The 13927-nt window shown below is 44.4% G+C and overlaps 1 protein-coding gene across 2 annotated transcripts in view; it reads left to right on the forward strand.

The window, feature by feature from the left end:
• The window catches only part of LOC311591708 (cytochrome P450 2A12-like), a 35094-nt gene that overhangs the window by 2816 nt on the left and 18351 nt on the right, over window positions 1–13927 (forward strand). The window lies entirely within an intron of this gene.

Here is a 13927-nt window from a genome sequence, read left to right on the forward strand (position 1 = left end):
GTTTACTGGCCAAGATATAGATCAACTTCAGTGTGGAGGGCACAGGCTGACCCTGGGGTACTGAGGCCATAGCACAGAAGGAGTGAATGGCTGTGCTGATTGTATCTTATTGAACTTCTTTCAAAAAATCCAACACGTGTGTGTGTGTATGTGTGTGTGTGTGTGTGTATGCGTGTGTGTATGTGTGTGTGTATGCGTGTGTGTGTGTGTATGCATGTGTGTATGTGTGTGTGTATGTGTATGTGTGTATGTGTGTGTGTATGTGTGTATGTGTGTGTATGTGTGTGTGTGTATGTGTGTGTGTGTATGCGTGTGTGTATGTGTGTGTGTGTATGCGTGTGTGTGTGTGTGTGTGTGTGTGTGTGTGTGTGTGTGTGTGTGTGTGCGCGGGCGCGCACGTGCACCACAGTGTACCAGTCAGAAGTCAACTTTCAGCAGTTGATTCTCTTCTCTCATTATGTGGTCTTCGACTTTGGGGATTGAACTCAGAGCGTCAGGCTTGGTCAATCATTCCACCACAATTTACATGTTGGTGGCATGTTGTATCCTGGGAAGATTTAGTTGGTGTGTGCTTGGCCATTTGGGTCTTGGTGCCTAATGGGATGTTTCAGATGGTAAGCGTATTATGGGCACTCTGTGGTCTGGTCCTGCCTTCCCCGGGGGACACAGGAGGACCAAGGCTGGTAACCGATGAGTGCTGAGCGCAGCATCAGAGGCGGGCAGAGAGATCCCACTGGCAGTTGCGATCTCCGATGGACCCAGGTACTCAGCCACACAGGTGGGCACTACAGTAGGAAAGAAGTTGGCATTGGATGAGTCCAAATTATTTTTCTACCTGTGGTGCCAAAGGCACTCTGAGACTGTGTCCAGGTAGTCACTGTGGTTGCTTTCATAATAGTATAAGGAAGGCACCACGTGGAACCCAAGGATGGCCCCGGCAGATTTGTACACAGGCATCGGTGTTATGCTGAGATTCTCTTCAGCTTGGTCCCAGCAAGGGCTGGGAATCTTTGATAGTTGGACCATCTTGGGCTTCCCCCACTTTTGACTCTCTAACTCGGGAAGTTTATGAGGGCAAAATCCTTTTCAGGACTTGTCCCTTATTATCCTAGACTTCTGAACTCTGAAAGGACTGAAGTGGGCAAGATGAACACTCAGGGAACAAATAGAAGATAGGAAGATATTTGTTGAATTTTGGAGAAGGGAGGTTTGGGGAAGAGCTTTTATGACTGTGTGAGCAAGGTGCAAGCCCTCTCATGCCAGTCAGTGCCCACACCCAGCATGAGCTCTGTGTCTGGCCACCTGCTGTGCCCTCTGTTACACTGACTTGGAAGGAAGACAACATTAGAATATTTGTCAACGGAAGTGGCACCAGCGAGGGACCCAAGTGTCCAGACTGGTTCCAGTCTGCTACGCAGGCAGGTACTCTTGGTCTCCGTAGTGGAAGGTGCATGTGTGAAGAGAGTAGTTATGTGTGTTTGGGCTGTAGATGGGGTGAGATCTGGTCCCCACCCTGGTCCCTCAGCTACCACTGCAGCTCTCAGGAGATGATGTGGAACTTCCCTAGGTCTGAACTATTCCCCACGGCAGGTTACAGGAAGTTTTGAGCTGCTGGGAGACACAGAACTTCCCACTAACACGAATTTAAATAAATAAATAAATAAATAAATAAATAAATAAATAAATAAAACAGAAAAAAAAAACAGTTGCATATAATTAGACTGTGTATGTGTACTTTCACCTGCAGCATGTGATTACCACAGCCTGACACAGGCTGGAGTCATCTGAGAAGAGGAAACCCCAATTGAGAAGACGGCTCTGTAAGATCAGACCGTAGGCAAGCCTGCAGGGGATTTTCTTAATTAGTGACTGATGGGGGAGAGCCCAGCTCACTGCGGCTGGTGGAAACCCTGGGTTGGTGGTCCTAAATTTTATAAGAAAGCAGGCTGAGCAAGCCATGATGGCAGCGCCCCTCCATGGCCTCTGCGTCAGCTCCTGCCTCCAGATTCTGCCCTGTCTTGACTCCCTTTGATGATGAACTGTTGTGTGGTAGCTTAGGTAGAATACACGCTTTCCTCCCCAGCTTTGGTCGAGGTGTTTTATCATAGCAATATAACCCAGCCTAAGACAATATTTTTCCCTTAATTTTGTATAATACAATCTTCCCACATCTGCCCCTCCTTGCCCTTGATCTCTTTTATTTGTTTTTATCTTTGAAATTAAAATATAATAAGGTATTTTTTCTCTTCCTTTTCCTTCCTCCAACTCTTCTCATGTGTTCCACTTGCTCTTTCCCAAACTCATGGATTCTATTATTTTAGTTGTTGTCGTTGTTGTTGTTGTTATTGTGTGTGTGTGTGTGTGTGTGTGTGTGTGTGTGTGTGTGTGTGCATGGCTTTAAGAAATCTGGATATATTCCTAAATATATAAATTCAAGGCTGCTTAGTCCACATAGCATTACTTTTATGCCTATGACTGACGGCTGATCTCTTCCCCAGGAATGGATCTTCCTCCTGCGCTCAGCAGTCCTTACTTGCCTGTAGCCTTTTCCTAGTCAGGAAAAGGGGAGGAGAAAAGTGAAGGAATATTAAAGAAAAGAAAAGAAAGAATTCAGACGATGGGGGAGAGGGTGAGACAAGAGCAAGTGAGAAAAAAAAATCTGATTGTCCAACAATGAGAAAATGCAGAAGCAAAACTGGATAAATGAGAGAAAAGGAAGAAAAAAAAAACCAAACACATTATTTTAAAATCTCAAAAGAATGTAAAAATACAGATAAAATAATAGAAAGAAAAGGGGAAAACACGACAATGAAAGACAAAAATGTAGTATACAGACTTCCAGGTAACATGGTGTTTAGAAGGCTGCGTTGGTTTAATTGTATTAAAAATAATACAGCAGTGGACCCCACTCCTGTAGGAGAAATTGCTAAAGAAAAACAAGCTCATGTGGGCATGTAGCCTCAAAGATGCAGCCAAGCCACTGTATCCAGGTAAACCGTATATCATGCCATGTGGGGTGAACAGTCCAGGGCGCATGGAGCAGAGAGTTTCTGCAGGAAGCAAACTGCAGCCAGAGAGTCCGTCCAGTGGGAAGGAAACGCTGCTTTGTGTGATGCTGACCAGTGGCTGTTGGTCCAGCGGTGGAGTCTGCTGAGAAGATGACCTAAGGGGAGGGAGACGTGACGTCATCCCAGTAAGGAAGAAGAGCTGAGGGCACAGCCCCTTCGCTTTCATGTTATAGCTGTTTGTTTGTTTGTTTGTTTGTTTATTATTTACTGTAAGGACCAGACAAACTCCATTTTGAAAAAGAAATTCCATTTTGTGTTAAACCTATCTAAGGGCTGAACCCAGATTCTAGAAAAACCATGAACTGGTTTAAACAGAAAAAATATTCCCTAGCAACACAATCAGCTCACCTTGGCAAAGTCCAAATATACCCTCAGCTGGTCAAGCTGACCATAGCACACAGCACATAGCAACAACCAATTAGGAGAAGCCAGGCCAAAGTTCCTAACACCCCATGACTGCTTCAACCAACCTTTTCTATAGGCCAACTTGTCCTCCACCTATTACTCAACCATCAAACGCCAAGGCTTGTATCTCCCTTGTTGCAGCTTTTCTGCCCAAATGCCATCCAATCAGATACTGTAAAACCCATTTCTTTGTCTAAAACCTATTTAAACAAACAAACAAACAAACAAAAAAACCCTCTCAATTGAGACTCAGGGCCACTTCCCTGCATCTGCTGTGTCAGTGCATAGGAGGGGTGGCCCCGGGCTCGAACCCGCAATAAAGATTTCCTTGCCATTGCATTCGGACTCGGCTCCTGGGTGCTCTGTTTGGGCAGTCTCTCAAAATGTGGGCGTAACATTTACCTTTTGTACTTTAGTAGCGAGGCTGTTGTATTTCACCCTCTTTGCCTAAGAAGTCGTTCGTGACTGTTTTGTATTGTCTCAATCCTACAACAAGCAAACCCGGCCTTGGTGAGCAGCAGCGGGGCACTGAGTAAGCAGAAAGGGTTCCAGCAGGCTGGCCTCCAGGGTGGCAGGCAGGTCCAAAGTCGCTCTGGTCTCTGTGCTCGCAACGTTGGCCTCACCAGAGCCTCTGTGAAGTGGGTGTGCTGACCTCTGCAGTGACAGTGAGCGGAGCTGAAGCCTCTGTGGTGTAGTTCACTGACCGCAGGGGTGACAGGTACACAACCCTGTTTTGTCTAATAGACAGAAAATATACGTTCTGCTCGGGAGTCCTTGGAAATCCTGTCTGGAAAAACAAAACAAACAAAACCCAGAAAAGAAAGAAAGAAAAAAAAAGGGAACTATAGAGGAATTATGCCAAGGATATAGGTACAAAATTATCACAAAAAGCAAATTTAAGAACACATGAACATGGCCGTACATCACAACCATTTGGGTCCATCCTAAGCAATGTCCTGGAGGTAGCCTCTCCCTAACTGGTGCTGCTAGGCAGGCATTAAGACCATGCCACGGAAGCAGGGCAGTAGAGCCACTAGGAGCAGCCCTGAGCCTAGCGTGGTGGTAAGTGCCAGGTTAGGCTGATGGCAGTGACTAAGGTGACTGCCTGTTATATCCCCCAGGGAGTGAAGGGTGGCTTCGTGAGCAGCAGGAAGCCACAGGCACCAAGTGTTGGCGATGGTTGCTGTGACCCCTAATAAGAGGCTGGCAGTACCATAACCACGTTCTTCCCGCAAAGCCCCATGCTGGGGTTATTCTCCTGCAAGGAGGGAGATATCCAGGCCAAGTCAGTTTATTAGCTCTTTGTGGGGCTCCGGCTTCACCCCTTGGATCCACTTTCAGATCCAGAAACTCATATTCAGCTGAGAGAGACAAGTGAAAAGGCACAAGCGCTGCCCGCAGAAGACCTTGTTTTAGAGGCATCTGTGGGAGTAGCCATGGGTCCATGAAGTCTGTGCCTTGGATGCCTGGCAGTGCAATCATTCAGTTTTCAAGATTGTACTCTGTTTTGGGGGGTTGTTTTCTGTGAGTGTGAGCACGGGAGTTGGGAGAGATCTGAGAGAGGCTGGGACAGGCCACATGCCACCTCTAAGGGGACTCACAGGGGGTCATGTTTTGAAAGAGAAAGAATGAGAGAGCTGGATTCAGGCTAGACCCAGAGAGAGCCTCACATAGAAGCACTGAGTTCCTTTCAGAGATCTTCAGAAAGAGAGAGAGACAGCAAGTCAATACAAGACAACCAGCTTGGTTCAGTAGAGGTGTGGGGACTGTTGAGGAAGACGCCATGAAAAGACTGTGGGAGACAAAGCTGTCCTAGATGGGTTCCCATCGCTGTGATAAAACAACGATCAAAAGCAATTTGAGGAGAAAGGGGCTAAATTGGCTTGTATGTTGCCCACCCCTCCCCTGATGAGGAGAAGTCTGGGCAGGGACCTGTCTGCTTACTGCCTTGTTTCTCATGGCTCACTCAGCTTGTGCCCAACTCAGAACCACGTGTCCCTGAGTGGCACTGCCTGTATGTGCTGGGCTTGCCCACATCAACCATCAATCGAGAAAATGCCCAACGATTTGCCTCCAGTTCAGTCTGACAGAGGGAATGCCTCAGTGGAGATTTACTTCTTCCCAGATTACTCCAGCTTGTGTCAAACTGGAGGGAAACAGAAAACAAACCAAAACAAATAAAAATAAAAATAAAAAACAAAGCAAAACTAACAAACAAACTCAGCATAGGACAAAAAAGAGAGAGTCACAAAAAGAAAACTCCCAAGGAAGAATCAGAAGGATGCTGTAAAGTCGAGAACACCAAAGCCATGGACACGGGCCGATGAGGGAGAAGGCGGGCAGACAAAAACCTTAAAGCAGGCCAGGGAACAGAAGAGAGGCAAAGAAACAACCAGCCCTCGCACGGAGAGATCGCAGGAAACCGTGTCCTGTCAGCCAAGAGCCAACCAAGGCTCTGGAATCCAAGGCCATCAACATGCCTGCTCACAGGCCCACACACGCTGTCGCCCTCATCAAACCCTTTGCAGATCCATCTCAATCAATTCTCTTCTACTAATCCTCGGCTAAGATGGGCAGATTGGCATGCCCGTCTCCATCTCCCCCTGCCCAGCGGTCCCTTCACAAGGGAGTCGTGTCCAGCTGCGTCTGACTGCCAACTGAGAGCAAAGAGGATCCCCCGAGGCATCGCTCCCCGGAATCCCCGGAACTTCCTCTGCTTCCAAACACACGTTAAGATCATGATTCTTGGAAAGCCAACGTAGCTGCCAAAGGAGGAAAAAAAGCCCCGACTACACTGTGTTGGCAGTGAGGGTGGCAGGTGCATGTTGATGATGATAGAGGCCTTTATATCCCCCCGGGATGGAGCGGTGGCCTCTGGTCCTGGTTATGCGATTGCGTCACTGTACCTCCCAGTTTGGTCTCCTCATACAGACTGTGACGACGACGTACTGTGGGCCCGATCCACAGGCAGACAGGCTCCAGTGAAAGCCCACAGCGTCGGGAGAGGAAATATCCAAGGACTTTGAATGCAGTGATTATGAGATAAACCCCAGTACTTAGAGTGTTGGGCTATTCAGGGGTGACCAATACAGACGGGCTTCGGGGATATTATCACCTGCGCGTGGATTTCAGACTAAGTAGGAATGTTGAAGACTGCTGTTCCGGATCAAAATAGAATCTGATATTTTGGATTTTTCCTGGGATGAGAGAGAATGTGTAATTATAGACATAGCTTCCTCCCCCGCCCCACCCCCTCAACACACACACACACACTGTGCCGCATTGGACATTTAAAAATTATTTTCATTTATTCTTTGAATATCTCACACATGTATCCAATGAGTCTTGGTCCCATCCATCCCTCACTTCTCTCTCAACTCCCCGCCCCCCCCACACACACACCCCAGTATTTTCTTTACATCTCCCTTCCAACTTCACACCTTCCTTTTGTAATATTTACTTATGTATTTAACCCACCGGGGCCAGTTAGTGCTACCCAAATGCATAAAGACATGGAATCATCCACTGGGGCACAGAGAACCTACTAGTGGCCACACCCCTCCCCCCACAGGCATCAACTCCCAACAAGTCCTCAGCCAGGGGGTGGGGCCTCGGGAGCCCCTCCTGGTGTGAGCTTTTTAACAGCTCCTCAGCAAGGATGGGCACGGTCAAGGGACCCTGCCCACAGTGATTTACAGTAGCCCTGGGCTTGAGTTCGTTATCACGGACCCGTCTCAGTTGGGTACTGGTCCTTGGGGACGGGAGTTCTCAAAGTGTCGGTGCACAAATATTCGGCGAAGTGGCAAACAGACCGACCCACAGGAGAGTTTAGATCTGAATGTATTTTGCCGGCAAGCAATCTAGATTTTTATACACATCTTTTGAAACGGAGAATACTTTGCGGTTACATTTTTTTTTCCCCCACGGAGTAGATTCAAGGGAGTCGGTGAAGCAATCAGGCATACACAGTACAAAGTACAGAATGCAAAGTAATAGTGCCGTCACCGTTCTTAAGTCATTAGCTTGGTATCAGTACGCATGCGCCCTCTTTATCAAGGATCAGCGTTCTCTCATTGCGCCAAACATCTCTGTGCCAAGACAGTTTTTTCTTAGTTCTTCTTTTTATCTGAGTGCCACTACCTGGAGCTTTCTTAAACACTTTATTTGTAAGTGGTAATATAAATTACCAACTGGTGATTAATTCTTAGCCATGTTTCTTTCTTTCTTTCTTTCTTTCTTTTTTTTTTTTTTTTTTTTTTTTTTGGTTTTTCAAGACAAGGTCTCTCTGTGTTAGCCTTGGCTGTCCTGGACTCACTTTGTAGACCAGGCTGGCCTCGAACTCACAGCGACCCGCCTGCCTCTGCCTCCCGAGTGCTGGGATTACAGGCGTGCACCACCACCGCCCCGGCTAGCCATGTTTCTTTTAACAAGTGGAGAAGAACTTGGTGGTGAACTCCGGGCCTGAATGGTCCTTGGCTGCTGTCCCATGTTAGGGAGTTTCACGGAAACGGTCGTCATGTTTGAAAAGTTCTGATATGAGAGCAAGGTTAGGAGAAAAAAATAACGACAGAATATGCCAACACGATGAGTAAAAAAGAAGGCCGCAATCAGACCCATTCCAGGAGGCTCTCCCTGGGCTGGGGTCATCACCTCGGGCTGTGCAGTAGTAACATTTGTCACACAGACTCCACTGGAGGGGTTGTGACCGTTTATTTTTTTTAATTGTAGCTCATAAATTTTTCACTTGGCTGTGGAAATAGACATGAAGATTAGCTTGAGGATACAAGGAAGACAAAAAACAAAAGAAAAAACACAACACCAGCCAGGACGCCAATAGAAATTAGCCAGTGCAGCCAATTGCCAGGATTTAAGTTGGCAAGTCCCACTCCTAATGTTTTAGTTAGGTCTCTTATTTTCAGAGAAGCCATGTGAGCATGCCTGACAGTAGTAATCTGTGTTGGAAGAGTTTGTATATCCTGAATAAGATCCTTATTCTTTCAAATTCCTAATAAATGATTCGTAGTAAGATTCTAATTCATAGTTTTATTATGAGGAAGAGTGTAACACACACATGTTTAAAACTTGCATGGCTTCGGCTAGATGACCGAGCCTTGATTTTTTTTTTTTTTACTTCCTCCCCGAGTGCCATAACCACATCCTCCAGAGCATTAATTTTTGTTTCTCACTCTTTAATCTATAATTTGTGGTTCAGCAAGGGCCCGGGAAATATTTCTGTTTAAGTTATTGACAACATGAGCAGTTTGTACTTCTGAAACCAATGCAGCAGTTGCCATTGCAAAGGTTGTGAGGATGGCTGCCCTGGCGCTAAAATTCCTAAAATAAGAACAACAACAAATCTCTTGGGCCCGGCGAGTTAACTGATCCTTTCTAAAGTTTGTAGAGCCGCATTATCAAACCATGGATCCTCTTTAAGGTCCGTTGACACCACAGCATATTTTGGTCTTTTTAAAAGCAACGGGACAGAATGAGATATGTTTCAAGAAAGATCTACACAATTAGTGAGAATACATTCAGAACATCGAATATGGAAGGATTTTTCTACGTTAATGATATGCAAATTCTGAGATTATCCTACCAAAACACCATATGAATACCCAACACAAGCTCTAATAGCGATAGGCGTAGCATGCGTCTGCCTAGGTTTTCTTTTGTTGTTGTTGTTTGTTGTTTGTTTTTCGACACAGGGTCTGTCTGTGTAGCCTTAACTGTCCTAGACTCACTTTGTAGACCAGGCTGGCCTCGAATTCACAGCGATCCACCTGCCTCTCTGCCTCCCGAGTGCTTGGCATTCTCAGTAGAAGCACGTTAGTTGTTGCGAAAAGCCTAAATAACCCAGGGAATAAGCGAATCTCTTTATCTGTAGAATAACTACCACAAACAGGCTCTATCCAGCCTGTAGAGTTCCACCTTTTTATAGGCTCAAGTGGAGGAACATAGTTAAGTATAAGATTATATAAGCGAGCTGATGGTGGCAGTCAAGATCAGAAGACACAATAGAATAATAAAAAAAAATTATATCTGAATTAATAGGAACATGAGTAGATATTCCAGCATGATCATAACCACATTGTAACCACAAAGGACTAGAATCCTGCTTTGGCAGAGAAAACCAAGTTCTGTCCTCGCTATATTCTTGTACACAGCTTTTTAATGGCGTTGGGAAAGGAGGTACAGAGTAACATTTATATATATAAAACTTATATATATATATATATATATATATATATATATATATAAAGTAACTGTATATATATACAATTATATAATTGTAATAGCCTTAAGTCACAAGCCTAATTTCCCACATGAGCCGTTTTCTTATCGTCCAGGAAGTGGGTGATAAAGTCACAGGACGTGGTGAACGATCTGGAGCATCAACTAGGAAAGCTCGAGAGGTAATAGGGAGGCATCCTGCCGGGGCGTGGCCTAATAGAGCTACCCAGATAGGGGCCGTGGCTGACACTCCTTCGTAGGTAATTACAGAAGACGTCAGCTTTGAACCCAAATCTAAAGGTCCTCCCAAGATCTGAGTATCATGAGTCATGACTCGAATGCGTGATTCCTCCCCGCAAAACCCACGGCATGAAAACACGGGGGGCTGAGGAACGTTAAGCCCAATACAATTCTCCTGAAACACGACGTGCTACCTGCAGAGCAAGAACAGCTAGCATTGCTAAGAATAGATTCCCTGGTGTACGGGGTTTCCCCCAGGGCGGCGGAGGTCTGTAGGGCACAAGTGGTAAGAGCCTGGATCTGACCCCAAGTCGGAGGCTGTTCTTCCGCTGACTTGTGAGATCCGAGACTGGCGGAGATTGAGACTCTTCGCCTGTAATATTATTGTCTGAAGTTCTTTCTTCCTCTCTCTGTCTCTGTCTCTGTCTCTGTCTCTGTCTGTCTGTCTGTCTGTCTGTCTGTCTGTCTGTCTGTCTGTCTGTCTGTCTCTCTCTCTCTCTCTCTCTCTCTCTCTCTCTCTCTCTCTCTCTTCCTCTTTCCTGGACAAAGGCCTTTTGATTGAAAGCTTGGACCAGCCGGTCTGGGATCCAGATGGGTGACTCTGCATTCCGTAGAAACACATAAGCATCTCCTCGTCCCGAGGTGACTAAGACATCTGGCCCTTTCCAGGTGGATTGCTGTGAGTTCGAGGCCAGCCTGGTCTACAAAGTGAGTCCAGGACAGCCAGGGATACGCAGAGAAACCCTGTCTCGAAAAACAAAACAAAAAAGATCTTTTCATATTCCCATAGGCGTAGCAGTAGATTGGAGAGGTGCCCAGTGCCTTTGCACGGGAGTCAGACCTTTATCACCCATATTAAGATGATTAACAGTAAATAAGGCATGATTAAGTAACTGATGCGGGGAATAGCAGTGACCACTTCCCTTGAGTCTCTGAAGCTGTGTTTTTATATTCTGATGAGTCCTTTCGATAATTGCCTGACCTCGAGGATTATCGGGAATACCTGTTGTGTGTTCAATTTCCCATTGTACACAGAACGTAGAAAAGGCTTGTGAGGTAAAAGCTGGGCCACTGTCAGTTTTTATTCTTTTTGGCAGTCCCAGAGTAGAAAAATAAGCTAAAAGACGTGGAACCACGTCCTTTACAGCTTCCCCACTTCTAGCTGTAGCCACGTTGCATGTGAGTAAGTGTCCACTGTCACGTGTGCATAAGCCAGTCTCCCAAACTCAGGGATATGGGTGACATCCGTCTGCCAGAGGACCTGAGCCTTTAATCCCCTAGGATTAACTCCCATCTTTAGTGGATGATAAACATCAGGGCACTGTCCACAGTTTTTCCCAATCTGGCTAGCTTGTTCCCTGGTGATATTAAACATTCTTTTTAAAGCTAAAGTATTTTGATGATGTAAAGCGTGACTATCAATAGCCTGTTCTAACAATCCTGCAATAATACATTTTTTTTGTATTTTTTAAAATTTTTTATTAACTTATTCTTGTTACATCTCAATGGTTATCCCATCCGTTGTATCCTCCCATTCCTCCCTCCCTCCCATTTTTCCCTCCCCTATGACTGTGACTGAGGGGGACCTCCTCCCCCATATATGCTCATAGGGAATATGTTCTTTCTTAAAGATTTATTTATTATATATCTGGTGTTCTACCTACATATACACCTGCAGGCCAGAAGAGGGAGCCAGAACCCAGTATAGATGAGCCACCATATGGTTGCTGGGAATTGAACTCAGGACCTTTGGAAGAGCAGCCAGTGCTCTTAACCTCTGAGCCATCTCTCCAGCCCCTACAATACGTTCTTTAGTGAGCATATCTGCCTTACAATTGCCTAAAGATAATGGTCCTGGTAGCTTAGTATGTCCCCTAATGTGTCCAACGCAGATCTTTTTTTGATCATTCCTGTAACAACTTTTGTAATTTCTGTAACAGCAGAGTGGTTTTTGAGTTTCCAGACAATAAGGCAGTTTCAGTGTCTAGAAAAATATGAGCTATATATTTTGAATCTGTATAAAGGTTAAATGTAAATTTTCTAGAGCAGCAGTGACTCCAATGAGTTCTGCTTGTTGAGCAGAAATTTGTTGTGACCTTTTTACAATTGGGGGGGGGGCTCTACCTTTAACACGTATTGCTGAAGTTCCATTTGAGGATCCATCAGTAAAAACCAAAAGGGCTCCTGCTATAGGATCCTTTGTTATTTTTTTTTGAAGGAAAAATAATGTCTGTCTCTTCCACAGATTTTAATATAGGATTCTGAGGTATATAAAATTTTATTTGACCCATATAATAGGATAGAGCAGTTCACCAATTGTCACGTTTGTAGAAGAGTAAATAGTTCTTTATTATAAGGAATAATTATTTCTTGTATTTCTTTTTCAAGTAACTCTTGAGATCTTAATCTTTCTTTTATAATTAATTGGCTACACATATATGGATAGGAAGAAACCATTTTTACTTGTATATGAGGCAAATAAATCCACTCTTAAATCCCATCCTGCCAGAGGCAGGCAGTAGGCATGTAGCTAGTCTTTAATAAAATGAGAGACCAAGGCTTAGTAGAATTACTTTGTTGCACTCTGGCGTCCTGCGTCCTTTGATCTGCTAGTTCCAGCTGCTGCGAGGCTTCTTGAGTTAACCGCCTGGGCGATCTTGGATCTGGATTCTCCTGTCAGAGTTTCAAACAAGTGATGCGATTGTCCAGTAGTAATTCTTAAATAAGGTCTGATCCAATTTATACTTCTCAATAGTTTTTGGAAATCATTAAGCATTTTTAATTTATCAATCCTAAACTGTAACTTTTGTGACATAATAAAGTTGTTACAGATAGTTTTATCCAAGTAACTAATTGGTCTGTTGTGTTGTATTTTGTCAGGGGCAATAGCCAATCCACATTGAGTTAAAGACTCAATCATATCTTTAAGAATGAATTCAGTCAATTTTTTTGTCTTTTCTGCTATAAGGATATCATCCATATAATACAAAATAAAAGCCTTCCCATATTTACTTCTAACAGATTTTAATGCTTGATCCACAAATTTCTGACAAAGAGTGGGGACTATTTTTCATTCTCTGAGGCAAGGCTTTCCACTGGTATCTTTGATAAGGTCTCTGAAAGTTGACTGAAGGTATGTTAAGCGCAAATTTATGAAAATCTTCAGGATGTAATTTAATAGTGGAAAAAAAAACAATCTTTCAGATCTATAACAATAATATAATAACCTCCAGGAACAGCTGCAGGAGAAGGGAGGCCAGGTTGAAGGGCCCCCATATCATGCGCAGTCTCATTTACAGCTCTTAAATCTTGTAAAAAAAAAAAAAAAAAACCTCCATTTTCCTGATGTTTTTTCTTAATACCAAACACGGGAGTATTCCATGGACTGTTTGACTTCTCTCTATGTCCTGCATCTAATTGCTCTTTAACAAGTTGTTCTAATGCCTTTTTCCCCCCTTGTGTTAGGGGCCACTGATTAATTCAAACAGGCTCTTCATTTCTCTATGAAATTTTATCTGTATATAATTCATCAGCGGCCCCTGTGACAAAATGTTGGTCCATCCCAAGCATCATCCGTGGTCAACTTTACTTTCATCTCTCCCAATACATCTCTTCCCCATAATGAAAAAGGAAGGGAAGGAATAATATATGGTTGAAATGTCCCAGTTTTATCTTCAATAGACCATTTTAGAGTTTTTGAACTTTGGGCCACAGTTGAGGCTAAGCCTAATCCTACCAAAGTTGATGTAGTGTGATAAATGGACCGAGAACCTGGCTCAGTCTTTACCAGCAACACAGGATTTATCGGCTCCACAGTATCCAATATTCCTTGAATATTTTTTTACTTCTACCTTTATGGTTATTAGAGGTCTTTGTCTGGTTATTTCCTGAGTCCAGGCTACCACTTCAGTACCCCCAAACCCCTCTTTGCCTCTGTCTTGTTTTAAAATTGGATTAGGGCCGTTGAACATAAGGAAGCAACA

This window comes from Acomys minous (assembly GCF_964271855.1).
Source record: "Acomys minous genome assembly, chromosome: 20".
NCBI classification, from domain to species: domain Eukaryota; kingdom Metazoa; phylum Chordata; class Mammalia; order Rodentia; family Muridae; genus Acomys; species Acomys minous.